The sequence below is a fragment of the Mytilus galloprovincialis genome, chromosome 11 (assembly GCF_965363235.1).
Source record: "Mytilus galloprovincialis chromosome 11, xbMytGall1.hap1.1, whole genome shotgun sequence".
Lineage (NCBI taxonomy): Eukaryota > Metazoa > Mollusca > Bivalvia > Mytilida > Mytilidae > Mytilus > Mytilus galloprovincialis.
In genome coordinates, this window is record NC_134848.1 from 45,486,835 (window position 1) to 45,502,051 (window position 15,217).

The following is a 15,217-nucleotide window of genomic DNA, read 5'->3' on the forward strand; positions in this document are numbered from 1 at the left end:
ACAATAACCACCGACATAACTCCAAGAATAGTAACGCCAGGTACGTCCTATACTCTATGGTAATTATTCGTTACAACTTCTGACAATGCAAATACTGATATTTCAAATTTAATGACTAAGACTTTGACAAAAGCAACAACAGGTATTGTTTATGTTGTTATGGATTATAAAACGTACTAAAAAAATATTATGAGAGAAAATTTAAAACTAAGGTGATAATGCTAATTAAAATGATAATAATAATAATAATAATAAAAAGAAGAATAATAATAATAATAAAGAACAATTGAAGGTCTTTCCACAAGTAAAGATCTATTTTATTATCAAAATATTATAAATCAATCTAAAATGTCAGTTCCTATGGCTTTATAATGTATAATATGAATTTAAAGCAAAGGTCAAAATCTAGAACGTGCAAATTACCTATGACCTTGACCTTAATTTCAAGTTCATAAAACACAAGGATCTCAAATCAAAAGACCCTAGGTCTTTATTATGTATGGTTAATGAGTTATATCACTTTACTCATAATTCTAAATATAAGATGGGCGAAAACTCCTATTTATTGTTTACGCACCCTTTCAACCAAAATTTATAAGTAACGTCATGTCGCAACTAATAATTTAGTGAAAATAAGATGTTGATATGTTATAAGGTTTTGAAAATTAGTAAAAATAAGCCATAATAAAAATTTATAATATGACCTTGACCTTTGAACTTGACCTAGTTTTAATTTTTTTGGACCAAGGATCTCAAATGAAAAGACCCTAGGTCTCTATCACTTATGGTTTACCAGTTAAAAATGCAAATCGCTTATATCAAATACATAAGGGGGAATAACTCTCATATGGAGTCTCCGGATAGCTTCGGTCAAAACTAAACTCCGAATCCTGAAGATGTCACGAGCAATTTGGTAAAATAAATTTGATGATGATGATGATGATGATGATGATGATGATGATGATGATGATGATGATGATGATGACCAAAATATCATCAGTTACAATACTTAAATTCATAGTTTTTTTTCCAATTATTATTGTATGTTGTCCCTTATGTATATTCGACTTCTTTTTATTTTTTTTATTTTTAGGACAATCACCTAAAATTGTGACTGTAAGAAATACAGATGCGACTCAGTCAACGTTTCTCTCCTTAAGAGCCTCAACGACGGCAGATGTCAAAAACATTATGACCAGCAACACATCCCCAGCAATTGTTATGCAGAGTACGCATTCTACGTTACCGGTATTATTCTATACTTCTGAAGATGCAAATACTGGCATTTCAGCTGCAATAACTGAGACTTCAACACAAACAACAAGACGTAATGTTGTCAGTGAGTTATCTTATTTGTGTAGATTTATATGGGGCATTAACTAATCAACAAGATGTCTATAATTATCAACTTGATAAACATGGTCCACTTTGATAGTAATTTATCTTTGCAAACATAGTTATGGTGTGTAATCTCTAAAAAAATATTTAACTTCAAGAAGAAAAAAAGATAAGAAAAAAAAAGAATTTTAGCTTTTCTTTTAAATAAGTAACATGCTATCAACACTTATAAAGACTAACTTTGCTGCAAGATTATGTGACAACCTATAACAAAAGTAACAATGATAATAATAACAATGATGATAATAACAATGCATTTAATATAATAATAATGATAATGACAATAATAATATTTAAAAATAATAATTGTAATGATAATAATTATAATAACAATAACAATAATAATTAAAAAACAATTGTTCAGAGAACAATTGAAGGTCTTTCCACCAGTCAATATCTATTTTGTTATCAAAATATTAAAAATCAGTATTAAATGTTATTTCCTATGCCTTTATGATGTATAAATATGAATTTAAAGCAAAGGTCAAAATCTAGAACGTGCAAATTACCTATGACCTTGACCTCAATTTAAAGGTCATAAACCAAGGATCTCAAATTAAAAGACCCTAGGTCTTTATTATGTATGGTAAATGAGTTATATCACTTTACTCATAATTCTAAATATAAGATGGGCGAAAACTCCTATTTATTGTTTACGCACCCTTTCAACCAAAATTTATAAGTAACGTCATGTCGCAACTAACACGTTAGTGAAAATAAGATGTTGATATGTTATAAGGGTTTGAAAACTAGTAAAAATAAGCCAAAATAAAAATTTAGAATGTGACCTTGACCTTTGACCTTGACCTAGTTTTAATTATTTTGGACCAAGGATCTCAAATCAAAAGACCCTAGATCTCTATCACTTATGGTTTACCAGTTAGAAATGCAAATCACTTATATCATATACATAAGGGGAAATAACTGTCATATGAAGTCTCCGGATAGCTTCGGTCAAAATTAAACTCCGAATCCTGAAGATGTAACGAGCAATTTGGTAAAATAAATTTGTCGTAATCTTTTATGGTTGCGAAAGAGTAGTGGCCACAAGAAAAACAGTGTTTGGGGAGATAACTCTTACAACGTAAAGTATTTGGTTACGCAGTTGTCAGTTTTAAAATTGCATACGCTTTACTATATCATATTCCAAATATCTAAGCGACATCTTTTGAAACGTCAATATTACGCAAGAAAAAAATTAGGCGGAAGAAAAAAAAAATAATAATAATCAGAACAAAATCAATAGGTCTTTCCACGGAAAGGTGGAAAGACCTAATAATAATAATATAAAAAAATATTAGTAATAATATAAATAATAATAGATGCAAATATACTATCAATAATGATTTATAAAAATTATGATACTATCAATAATAATAATAATAATAATAAAAATAATAATAATAATAAAAATAATAATATTAATAATAATAATAATAATAATAATAATATTAATAATAATAATAATAAAAAAAATAATAATAATAAAATTAAAAATAATAATAATAATAATAATAATAATAATAATAATAATAATAATAATTAGAACATTGATAAAAATAATGATAATTATAATAATAATAATCATAATAATAATAATGTTAATAATCATCATCATCATCATCATCATCATCATCATCATCATCATCATCATCATCATCATCACAAAAATCATGAAAATAATAGTATTTGAATAATAATAATGTTGAAATTATATAATAATAATAACTATACTACTACTACTACTACTAATGATAATGATAATGATTATAGTAAAAATAATAATAGCAATATAATATTTCCCACAGAAAGTAACAAAAAGTTAGCGTGCAATAAGTTATAATATTGCACTAGTGCAATACATTTTCAAAATTCATGACGACACAATCTTACTTTAAAACAATTTTCACTTTCAAATATTATATTGCTTTACAATAAAAGGGTTATTGCATGCATATTGGGGAATATTGTCCCTCGTAGAACATATATTGCACTCACAAGCTCGTGCAATATAAAATTTTACTCGGGACAATATTCCCCAATATTCATGCAATAACCCTATATTATTATAATGATATAATAAGTGTTATTATTTTTATAATAATAATAAAGAAAATACACTTTTGAATATATTTTCGTTGTATTTTATCAATTGCTAATTTTTTAATATAACGTTTGTTAATTTTACACCAAAACATAAAGAGTTCGTTGAAATATATTAAATGTGTTGAATCTTGCATTAAAAAAAGGGTCAATAATTGCATTTTTAGACTTTACCATGGTTAATACAACAGTGTAAGTCTTCAAAAACAATTTATCTAGAATAAATAGTTTTGAAGAATTTCATTTTCAAAACCGCATACAACATAAACTTGTTTAAAATGCAAAAACGACTATGCTTTTTGGAGTTTTAATATGCAAATTCGGAACAAATTGAAAATCTTAATAATATCAACTTTTGTTGAAACAAGCGTTTTCTTAAAAGAAAATCCGGTAAATTCGGTCAATGAAATATAATACATGATAAAAACACTTGCATTTTGTTATTTTAGGAATCAGACCAAGGAAATTGTTATGTGAATGCCCAAAGAGGTTAATTAATACAAAATGGCACTTCCTCGATGGAATGAATATAACAGATGCTCAAGTAAAGAAAATGGTCCTTGAAGATTTTATCTCAAATATAAAATATGAGATCTCGGTTAACAAGAAAACTGTATCAAAGGAGATACGAAAGAAAAACTCCTCTGTGAACAAACGAAAATCTTATAGGATTTGGCTGTATTGTTTTTCTCATTCTTCCAATGGGTTTGTTGGTCGCTATTGACATACTAAACTGCTGCATTCACTTCCAAGCTAAATGTGTTCGAGCAAAACGGAACCGAATCACAGCAATTTCTGCTGTCCAAGATCACGAAAATAATGCAAAACATCTGCAAAAAGATATCGCCAAGCAATGTTATGATAGCAGATGTGGCAATATTTCTCGTCCTGTCGACATGAAATAAGTAATTTATCAAAGAAGACGTGCAGAAAAATACTACAGAATGGAGTGGATGCAGTACATCTAATTTTTCATCATTTCATATTTGAAAATGTACTTATAATAATGATGTTATGAGATTTACGAACTGTATTAATAATGTAGAAGTGTAGTGCTATATGAGAAAAAAAAATACTATCATGATTTGCATGCAAGGCCAGAATTTCTGGGGGGATGCATTTATTAAAAAAATGAACCAAAACAACAAAACTATAACAACAACGTGAATAGGTCAACATACAATACAGTCTTTATAATTGCAAACTTTACCTAGTAAAAGAAGGTCTAAATGTCAATATGTTTTTAACGTTATAATAATACACAAAATGATTAAAACAGTCGAAGAAACAATTTGTATGCTTCTATCAATATAATACAACGGCTGACACAATATTTTGACTTGCACAATTGATGAGGAACAGGCACGATTTTGTTTACCTCCCCTTATATATGTTTTATAATAAAGTTATTGCTTCGCAATAAATATAAAATTTCGAAGGGCAAACTTCAATATGAGCGACATCAAACAGAACGATGAATACTGATGTTCAACAGGTAAATCTAGGGGTTTAATTAGTACCTTTTGATTTTAAGATAATAAAAAAAAAACCTAAACATTGGCCGTATCAGACATTAGTTCCCTTTTTTGTGTAAATGAAATCAACTGAGTCTAAAAAAATTGTAACCACTATCCCAGGTTAGAGGAGAATTGGGATTCCGCTAACATGTTTAACCCGGCCAAATTATGTATGTATGTGTCTGGTTAAAGCCAGGAGCCTGTAATTCAGTGGTTGACGTTTGTTTATGTGTTGCATATTTGTTTTTTCGTTTAACTTTTGTACATACATTAGGCTGTAAGTTTTCTCGTTTGAATTGTTTTACATTGTCATTTCGGAGCATTTTATAGTTGATTATGCGGTATGGTCTTTGCTCATAGTTGGAGGCCGCACGGTGACCTACAGTTGTTAATTTTTCTGTTATTTTTGTCTGTTGTGGATATTTGTCTCATTGACAAGCATACCACATCTTCATTTTTATATATAAACACCAATTCCTTAAAGAACAGTATGACCATCTTAATTTTAAGAGTTTGTTATTTTGAATTATTATAAACATCATCATTAGGCGGATTAGGACTACTTTATTCAACTTCAAGCTATGTCCTTCTACTAGGTAAATGTTCATCAATAGATACAATAAAAAATACAGACAATCGCAGTATCTAAGAAATGAATGATTGAACCAAATGCATACCATCCCGAATGGTGTTGGTATTCGATTGGCATAGAAATTAGATTTTTCTTGCCCTCAAAGATATGCCGTAGATAACTAGCAAACTGTATCCGGAAGCGTATTGAAAATTGAAAATGTTATGTGTATACCTTCATCATCGCTTCTCTTCCCCCAGAACAGTCAGACAATGCATTTTAAAGATCAATGAAAAAATTGGATGGTTGTTAAAATGTGTTTCATTTTTGGTTGTTTGTCTCTCACCATTTTACAATAACGGTTTCATTTAATTCCGGATTTGACGTGATGCATTTATTCTGTCTTGATTATCTTAAATTATTTATCATCATGCAACAAAAACAAATTGCTTTATAAAATATATAGTGATGCTGCCTACAGTTATCGCTCTTTAGTCGGAAAATAATTTTCTGATTTTATCTGCTATGGTGAATAGTTTAACCAATGATCAATAAATAGTTCAATGTTATTTGATTTGGATATTTTAAATTGAAGTTTTGTAACTTACTTTTCACAAAAGAGTGTTTTAAGATGTGTATTTCTTTTCGTATTTAATGATAATTCAATTTCCTCAACAGTATTCCAGAAATACTGGAAAACCACGGATTAACATAGTTGACAGTTAATTGCCTAGTTTAACAAGCTCACCATAGATATCCGAATTTCAATTGTATATGTGCGCCACACGTGCGCTGCGTCTACAAAAGACTCATCAGTGACACTCAACCCAAAAAATGTTAAAGGCCAAATAGATTACAAAATTGAAGAGCATTGAAGACCAAACATTCCTTAAAATAATGTCAAATGTGACTTAATTTTATAAAGCATGCTTAGTTTTTGTGAGTATATACAAAATGTAACTAAAACAGAAGGAAAGAAATGAAAATAATTGAATGTTTTAAGGTATATTATAGAAAAAAATGTCATTTTTTTTTCCAATTTACTCGACATACATTTAAATGTTATTTCTAAATCATATTTTTGTATGAAATATATACTTTCAAATATACAGACATAAAACAACAAAATATAGAAAACATACTCTACTCATAGTAAACATAGCCTTAGACGAGGGATTCAAGTAGTTTTATTAACAACATTAACTCAATTGTGTATACATATTTATATACTTTTTTAATTTAGTTTCCAATGGCTGTATTATTTAGCTTATCAACGAAAATGCTCAAAGTACGGATTTCGAGAAAAAAAAAACTTTCATCGATAAGATGAAAACGTACATTTTCGAGTTGCAAATAAATCGAACGTTTACAGCGTAAGAAACAAAGAATGTGCTCACCCTTAAGAAACCATGTTCATTTTAAATGAATTGTGGCCTACATAATTTATATTTAGCATCATATTTATAAAAAAAAAAAAGAAAACGATATCAAGTGAGAGGTGTGATTTTAATCACACGTTTACAAAAACTACACATGAGATGTTGCGAAATCAGATGTAAATTTACATTGGAATACCATATCGTTTCTTTTACATTTCAATACATGGACTTTCTAACTCGAGTCTTCGAGAATGTAGCATCGTGCTTTTATATACATATACATAATTAAGATATGTGTATATTTTGACTTTTGACTCTCGTTTCAATGGAATAGAACAGCAAAAAAAAAAAAGAATAATATAAGTTATATGGTTCGCTACTGACCCCATACGGATCCATAGAGGGTAAGTAAAATCCATAGGGGGTGATGCTGGAGGCCGAGGCCCCTATGAATTTTATTCACCCTCTATGGATCCGTAGGGGGTCAGTAGTTAACCGTATAACGAATTTATCGGACGCTGGTCTTTTTCTGCGGCGTTTTGTTGAAAAATAAATAATGAAACACAACAACATTAATAGATGACGTCGCCATTAACGCTTCATGAACCCCATATGAAACTTTCTAACCCCATACGGTCTCATAGGGGGTCACCACGTGACGGCATTTAACCAATCACAACGTGATAATTCATCTGTGGTCCGATAAATACAAACAACAATACATAAAACACAACATAGAAACATTGAGCAACACGAATTCACAAAACACTCAGGTGATCCGGAGGGGTAAACAGGACAGATCGAATATAGGTGACAATTGTATAACTCTACTCAAAAGTCAAAACTCGATTAATAACTAAAAATAAATCGTTTCAACTGTTGGTCTTCAAGGGTATTTTACTTAATTTAATATTCCTTTGAATCGATAATTCAAAAACGTATTTCACAATGATATTTGATTCCATTAAAACAACAGTTTAATCTATAAATTTTTTTTTTTAATTTGTAATTTGAAATAAGAGACATAAGAATTAAAATAATTTGTACTTTCTACTTCAAACTATGGGACTTGTGTCATCAAAAATGCAATTACAATTAAAACAGTTAATATGATCATCAGAGTTTCAATTATTGATGAGCCTGACATGGCTAAAAAATGAACGTGTGGAAAAAATCCCAAAAGACAGTCATTTAAAAGAATAAAATATTCAATACATAAAATTAATCGGAACAAAATATAGTTATAAAATCAATAAATAATGAAGCTAAACTTATCTATCGTTTGACTTCCTCTAGAAGATAAAATACGAAAACAGCAGTACATTTTTCTAGATAGGTAGCTAACTGTTTACCCGTAATACACTGTTTCCTTTGCCTGTAAAGCAAAACCTTTAAACACATCTAAATATAAAACTCATGACTAAAGACGGTATTAATACCTTTCAATAGAGACAATAAAAGTTTCTAGCTATAAGAACACTTCTAGTTAGTCTCTAAACAAATAACATGACTTAAGACCGTATTTGTACAATTCTATAGAGGCATTAAAGTTACTTGCCATGAAAACACTCTACGTAAGTCTTTATTACAAACATCAAGGCTCAAGACGGTATTTCTACATTTCAATAGAGACAAAATAAGATACTTGCTATGTGAACACTCCAAAATGGTCGGTATAACTCACACCATGACAAAATCCGGTATTTATACATTTCTATAGAGACAAGATAACCTACTTGCTATGTGAACACTCCAAATAATTCGGTATAACAAACATCATGACTAACGACGGTATTTGTACATTTATAAGATACTAGCTGTGTCAACACTTCAAGTCAGTCTGTATAACCCACATCATGATAAAAACGTTATTTATACATTTCTATAGAGAGCAGATAATCTACTTGCTATTTGAACACCCGAAGTTAGTCTCTATAACAAATATCATGACTAAAGACGGTATTTACTCATTTCTATAGAAACAATATAAATTATTTGCTATGTGAACACTCCAAATTAGTCTCTATAAAAAAACATCATGACTAAAGACGATATTTATACATTTTTAAAGAGATAATATACGATACTTGCGTATGAACACTCCAAGTTAGTCTGTTTAACAAACATCATGACTTAAGACGATATTTATACATTTCGATAGAGATAAGATAAGTTACTTGCGTGTGAACACTCTAAGTTAGTCTGTTTAACAAACATCATGACTAAAGACGTTATTTATACATTTCTATAGAGAAAATATAAGTTATAAAAAAGAAGATGTGGTATGATTGCCAATGCGACAACTATCTACAAAAGACCAAAATGACACAGACATTCACAACTATAGGTCACCGTACGGCCTTCAACAATGAAGAAAGCACATACCGCATAGTCAGCTATAAAAGGCCGCGATAAGACAATGTAAAACAATTCAAACGAGAAAACTAACGGCCTTATTTATGTATAGAAAATGAACGAAAAACAAATATGTAACATATAAACAAACGACAACCACTGAATTACAGGCTCCTGACTTGGGACAGGCACATACATAAATAATGTGGCGGGGTTAAACATATTACCGGGATCCCAACCCTCCCCCTAACTTGGGACAGTGGTATAGCAGTACAACGTAAGAACGAACAATAAAAATCAGTTGAAAAAGCTTAACTCAACAGATGGACAAAAATAACAAAAATCATGACTAAAGACGGTATACTTCGTATGTGAGGTAATGGTTATGACTTTTTGCGTTCAGGCCTGGTTTGTCACTGAGTCGGGTGTGTCTATTTTCTGTGTTGGTCTTTAATGTATTATGTATTCGGGTTTTGTTTTCTATAATTAGTTAAGACGTCAGTTTTATCATGTAAATCTTTTATATTCATTTGATAAAATTTACTGTTTGCAATAGCATAAATTGTTCTATATAATAAGGATGTTCTTATCACAAGCATAAATCCCTAGCCGTATTTAGCACAACCTTATTCAACTTTTTATCCGAAAAGAGCTGTACTACTTTGTACCTTTTTTGACTTTCGAACTTTTATATCTGGGCGTCACTGGTAAGTCTTGTTTGGACGAGGCGCGTTTTTGACGTAATAAATTTAAACGTGATGCCTTTTGTTATCTATTATTCATGTGTTTCTTTGCCAAATACGTTCTGCTATATATTTATATATAAGTTATGTGTATATGTTGACATTTTGACCCTCGCTTAAATGGAATAGATCTGTTAAAAATAAATTAATACAAGACGAAAGACAACTATGCATAAAACACAATATGGAAACTAAACATTGAACACAATGAATACACCGACCACTTAGTTGTGTTGGTCTTGAAGGGTATTTACTTAATTTAATATTCTTTCGAATCGATAATTCAAAAATGTTTTTACAATGATAATTGATCCTATTAGAATAACCGTTTAATCTATCAAATTAATCTTTTAAGTTGTTATATAAAAAAAGAGATATAAGAATTAAAATAATTTTCTACATTTGAAAATGCCTGTACCAAGTCAGGAATATGACAGTTCTTGTCCATTCGTTTTTGATGCGTTTTGTTATTTGATTTTGCCATGTGATTATGGACTTTCTGAATTGATTTTCCTCTAAGTTCAGTATTTTTGTGATTTTACTTTTAACTGTCTATGTTAGTTGTGTCATCAAAAATGCAATTACAATTAAAACAGTTAATATGAACAGCAGAGTTTCAATTATTGATGAGCCTGACAAGGCTAGAAAATAAACGTGAGGGAAAAATCCCACACAACAGTCATTTAAAGAATAAAATATGCCATACATAAATTTAATCGGTACAAAACATAATTATAAAATTAATAAATAATGAAGTTAAACTTATCAATCGTTTTACCTAGTAGGGAAGATCATATTCAAAAATAGAAGTACATTTTTATCGATAGGGGTTGACATGCAGGTAGGTAACTGTTTACCCGTAATACACTGTTTTCCTTTGCGTATAAAGCAAAACATTTAAACACATATAAATATAAACATGATGACTAAAGACGTTATTTATACATTCCTATAGAGACAATATAAGATACTAGCTGTGTGAACACACCAAATTAGTCTCATAACAAACATGATGACTAAAGATGGTATTTATACATTTCTATAGAGACAATATAAGATACTAGCTATGTTAATACTTCAAGTTAGTCTGTATAACTCACATCATGACAAATGACAGTATTTATACATTTCTATAGAGACAAGATAACCTAATTGCTGTGTGACCTATCCAAATAAGTCGGTATATCAAACATCATGACTAACGACGGTATTTGTACATTTCTATAGAGACAATATAAGATACTAGCTATGTCAACACTCCAAGTTAGTCTGTATAACTCACATAATGACAAAAAAACGTTATTTAAAATTGAGAATGGAAATGGGGAATGTGCCAAAGAGACAACAACCCGACCATAGAAAAAAAACAACATCAGAAGGTCACCAACAGGTCTTCAATGTAGCAGCGAGAAATTCCAGCACCCGGAGGCGTCCTTCAGCTGGCCCCTAAACAAACATATACTAGTTCAGTGATAATGAACGCCATAATAATTTCCAAATTGTATTTATACATTTATATGGAGACCAGATAACCTACTTGCTTTGTGAACACTCCAAGTTAGTCTCTATAACAAACATCATGACTAAAGACGGTATGCATACTATTATATAGAGACAATATATGTTACTTGCTATGTAAACACTAAAAGTTAGTCTGAATAACTCACATCATGACAAACGACTGTTTACTCATTTCTATAGAAACAATATAAATTACTTGCTATGTGAACACTCCAAATTAGTCTCTATAAAAGAACATCATGACTAAAGACGATATATATACATTTCTAAAAGATAATATAAGATACTTGCGTATGAACACTCCAAGTTAGTCTGTTTAACAAACATCATGACTAAAGACGGTATTGTAATAATATTTTTTTCTGTCTATGAGGAAATACCATTAAAAATTTGGTGCACACTGAATAACGCGCGTAGCGGGTTATTTAACAGTGTGCACCACATTTTTTATGTTATTTCGAATAGACAGAAAAATATTTCAGTCATTACTTATAATTCAATTCTAAATTCCATTTTAAACTGTAGAAAACCATGAAAAAAGTTGATGACGTCACGGTCACATGACTAAATTATGTCTATAGGCTCATAACAAAATAACGTCAGCCAATCAGAAGACGCGTTACATCCAAAATTAAATTCTATTTCTATAGAGACAATATAAGTTACTTGGCATGTGAACACTCCAAGTTAGTCTGTATAACAAACATTTTGACTAAAGACAATATCTTTAAAATTCTATAGACACTATAACATACTAATTATTACAAGTATTAGGAGATAAGTGTTAAAAGATCAGTTTGGGAAGAAACTAAAGACTTTTTTCGTACACAGTTGAGACCAACAGTTATCTTGTCAATATGAATAAATATGAGTATAAAATTCCATGTAACTCTCCGTGTTAGACCAAATTTCTTACCCCTATTTTGAAAATTTTACCTTGTATATTTTTGTTTTTATTTCACGCATCGTTGTAAATATAATAGAATGTAATGAGACTGTCAAACAAGTGATAGGTTTAGCGCTATGGAATAAGGTATAATCCACCATGTTCTACATTTGTAAATGCCTGTAAAAGTCAGGAATACGACAGTTGTTGTCCATTCCTTTGATGTGTTTTATAATTTGATGTTGTCATTTGATTAGACACTTTCATATTTAAATTTCATCGGACTTCAGTATTTTTGTGTTTTTTACTTTTTTTGTGTTTTTACTTTTACCAACCATCCCCCTTTTTTCTTAAAAAGAAACGCCTAGCCTGATTTGTCCGCAATTATGTATACCTTAGGTAAATAATGACGAGTTTAACAACACTCTCGTAAACTGAGTAAAGTGACCTATCTTAAACTACGATTCACTGACTCGTGATTGTGTTCAAGAAAATAAGATCAGCTTCATTAAATCAAACACTTAAATGATATCAATATCTACAACCTTCTGATGGAGAAAGTACTATATATGGATTGCTATTTGTTGGAACTCGTGTTTATGTATTATTTATGTTATATTCAAAATAAATTTAATTATCTTCATCTTTCATAAAATCTAAATTGATGGAAAACACGAAATTCATTTCAAAATAATTTGTTTTTCCATCTAGCTATGTTACAGGTATCCATGATGTTTGAAATACTAACGAGAAATTTATGACAAAATATAAATAATCAAAATGAATTATGGAAAAGTCATTAACATAAATGCCTACAATACAGAAACAATAAAGGCGAGACTGTGACTGCGCAACAGCATTTTTTAAAAATGCATTTAATCATTTCTGGTATTCTTTTTAAAATGACAGACAATGTTAGTTGTGTTTTCTGAGATGTATCTTGCAATCATATCTGTGGTGTCTATTTTCTGTGTGTTGTACTTAAAGAATGCAGGTAAGTACATTATTATTGTGAAAATTACAAAAACATGCATTTTATATTTGTGTGCGTTTCTTTTTTTTTTCTGGGGATAATTGCTGAAATACAAATGGATGCAGTCATGTCCTGTATAGCAAGTTAACTTGATCACCAGTCATTTGAAGTGATCAAAGTTAACATGTGACTGAATTTAGGACTGCTCTAACTAGTCTTAGGACCACAATCTATTTAACTTTAAAAGCGGACTTGGTCCTAGGACTGCTTTTATGTCTGCCGAAAATGACAACTTAGAAACAAGGTTGTTACTGATATAAGTCAACTCTTCCTGCCATAAGTTTAATTTTGACAATTCTGATCGAACCAGACCTGTTCTCAATTTAACTTGTGGTTGATCTGCTCAACACTGAGTTAACTTAAAACCAGAACTGCTCCACATCGATTTTTTTTAAATATTTTCTATGTGTTTGTTTTTTGGTATAAGTAAAATAAAATTTACTTCATCGATATAAATGCGATTAAGTACATGTATTGGTGAATAAAGTACGCAAATCTTGCTTGTTTTACACATTTATCAATGATCTGCCTTTAAATAAATTAAAAAAAAAATTGGTTCCAATGCTAACGGACATTGGATATATATTCCAATACATCAAATTATTTGAATCGTATAAATTATATTTGCACATTATTATTTTAATATATAGAATATCAGCAATTTTAATCACAGGATAGAATGTATAATTCAAATGACAACAATATTGAAACACAATAACTACAAAATTGTGTCTGCAAAAATAGAGTGCTATCACGTCGTCCTTTGTTGAAATATATTGATACGTGAAGAAACTCAACTTTTGATGCCTCAGGCTGACAACTCGTATAACTAAATTCTTTGACCGCATCAACCAAAACTTACAATAATTGCACTTTATCATGTGAAGCTATATAGCTGCATGATATTTTAATAATATTTTTTATCAAGATGTATTCTATAAATCAAATGATAGAAATACTTGAACACAATTACTACATAATTAAGTTTGCATAAATTACAAGGTATGATAAGGGTCATTTTTGGCCCCTCTTTAAATGACTGCATATTGAATTGATCATTAGTCTATGCATAGTGACTTAAAAAATGTTGAACATTTTGTGATTATGTGATTATTTGGTTGCCTAGCAACGGGTTTTATAAAACGAACTATGATATTCATCTTTATTGCAATTCCCCTAGGAAAAGACTTCTAAAATGAATGGTAATGTGTTACCAAACACTTAAATATTTATCATTGTTGTGTTTATCTTTTTAAAAAGTTCTTAATAGCAAAGTTGCAACCACAATGTTGCCTAATGACCACACAAAAGTACTTTTTTTATCCAATGTTATTCATAAAAAAAAAATTAAAAATCAAATATTTTCATACAACTCATATTATTTTCATCTTAAACGTGGAACTTAGGGATATTTATCCGTTCCTTTTAGTGCAGATGTGCAGTTCTAATATAATTTTTAATTCAGTGTTTCCATGGGAACACAGGAACATATTCATGATATAATATCTTGCTTAGCAACCATCGCAAATCAGATATAATACTATTTATGTATATATATCAAACAGAGACAGCAGATACATATGTTTTTAGTTTTGCATACTGAATAATAATCTAAGATTATTTGCTGCTAACAACAGCCTTATGACATGTAACCCCACCCCTTTTTTTTCACAATGTTTAGTTTTTGCTCTATTTTTATTTACAAAAAGGT